Here is a 2,401-nt window from a genome sequence, read left to right as displayed (position 1 = left end):
TTTTTTTTTTTTTTTTTTTTTTTTTTTTTTTTTTAACCCCCCCCCCTTTTTTTTTTTTTTTTTTTTTTGGAGACAGGGTTTCTCTGTATAGCCCTGGCTATCCTGGAACTCACTACTTTGTTACCAGGCTGGCCTCAAACTCAGAAATCCACCTGCCTCTGCCTCCTGAGTGCTTTTTCAAACCTTTAACATTTAGATTCTATAAAATGAAGTTTCCATTAAAGGGAAACTCTTTGAAGATGTACATCCATTTTTCTAAGCTAGTCATGGTTAATTTGGGAAGAGTTTTGTTTTGTCTTGTTTTTTTAAAGACTAAAAATTAAAGATGTTTTTGGTGAAAGAAAGAAAGAGAGAGAGGAAGGAAGGAAGGAAGGAAGGAAGGAAGGAAGGAAGGAAGGAAGGAAGTGGTGGAGGAGGTGAGGAGAGGATGAATTTAAATTCCTGCAGGACATCTCACGCCCTGGCTGAGAGTGGCCTAAGGAAGGGCTTGTCAGCTACTCACCAGGAGAGGGTTAGCTCAGCTCTGATTGCTTACCTCAGCTTTCCTGGATCTCCTGACTTTGTTTTACTCTCTGACACCACAGAGCTTAACCTTGCTAAAGGAAACAATGAAAAGAAACTGGAAGCTTTCACTTTCCCCTCCCTCTCCATGACTCAGACTGCGGGGTTTCCTTCTGCTAATTACAGAACTGAACGTGATTCCTGTAACAGCAATGCTAAGTCTAGGATGTCAACAGAAGACGGGTGCTGAGACCTGCCTGCAAGTCTGATCTTGTTGGGGAGATTTGTATATCTGCCGTTTTGTTGTTTGTTTTAAGAAAGTACTCCCAAAAGAACTTAAGAAACCTACAAGAGCAGAGTAACTGACAAATGCTAAGCAAACAGGTGCGCAGTGAGGGTGTAAGGCTGAGTCTTGGAGTAAGAGCCTATCACTCTGCTTATGCAAAACACAGTGGCTAAGGGGGCCTGGGGACTGTAGGAAAATACCCCTCAAGGATATTCTGGCACAAAGAGCCAGTTTTATTTTTATTTATTTATTTATTTATTTATTTATTTATTTTTGAGGCAGGATTTCAAGTAGCTGAGGCTGGCCTTGAACCTTTGAACTTCCTGCCTCCATCTCCCAAATACTGGGATTATGTGTGCCATCATACCCAGCTGATATGAGAGGCAACTTTTTCCTGTTTGTGTTTGTCTATACATGCCTGTGCACATGAATGTAGACCAGAACTACCCACCTTGTTTTGAGACAGGGTCTCTTGATGGCCTTGAGTTGACAAATGGCTGGGAGCCATCATATGGGTGGCTGGGAATTGAATCCAGATCCTCTGCTTGGGTTCTAGGGTTCAAATCCCAGTCCTCAATCTACTACTCAGCCTACTGAACTAGCTCCCAGTCCTGCCAAAGTTCACTAAATATCAGTGTGGTCACGCCCTTCACCTACAGTCTGCTACCTGTCTGATGTTTTATCCTTTGTCAACAATATGTGGGGTACACTTATCTCCTCATATACTTATCTCCTCCTCTTATCACCTTGGGAAAATCCACCCATTGCTAAGAAAAGATCTGTAATTTCAGCACTTGAGAGTCAGAGGCAGGAGGATCAGAAGTTCAAGAGCCACTCAGCAATTCAAGGCAAGCTAAGCTACCTAAGATCATTTCTGAAAAATAATAGTAAAGGGGGGGCACACAGAGGCTGGGGGCTGTGCAGGGGCTGGGGCACACAGGGACTGGGGGTTCAAAGGAACTGGGGGTGCACAGGGGCTGGGGGTGTACAGGGGATGATGTGTGTGTGCAGGGGCTGGGGGACACAAAGGGACTGGAGGTGCACAGGGGGCCTGCAGGGTGTGCAGGGGCTGGGGTGTGTGTGCAGGGGCTGGGGAGCGCTCAGGGACTGGGAGTGTACAGGGGCTAGGGAGTGTACAGGGTCTGGTAGGACACAGGGGCTGGGCTGTGTATGCAGGGGCTGGGGAGGGACAGCACAGGGCTGGGATGTAGCTCAGTAGCAGAGTCCTTGCTTAAGATGCACAAAATCCTGGGTGTGATACTGAATATATACACACAGACACACAGACACACAGACACACAGACACGTGCACACACACACACACACACACACACACGAGATTTTTTAAAAAGCATGGTTAAGACAGAAAGGATCACTTTGTACTAATATACTGCTTTATTTTTATTTTTGTCATATGGTCCAGATGCTAGCAAGCCCCATGACTTCTTCCCATGCCACCCTCCCCCACCCCCCAAACACCCCTAACCACCCACCCACCCACCCCACACCACCCCTGCTTTGTTCTTTCCAAAGAGGTGCTACTCTCTCGGTGGCTGCCCCTTTGTCACTTGTCCTGGCATAGCTTCTTCTTTTTTTTTTTTTTTTTTTTTTTTG

Source organism: Mus caroli, chromosome 11 (assembly GCF_900094665.2).
Source record: "Mus caroli chromosome 11, CAROLI_EIJ_v1.1, whole genome shotgun sequence".
Lineage (NCBI taxonomy): Eukaryota > Metazoa > Chordata > Mammalia > Rodentia > Muridae > Mus > Mus caroli.
This window is presented reverse-complemented; position numbering follows the sequence as displayed.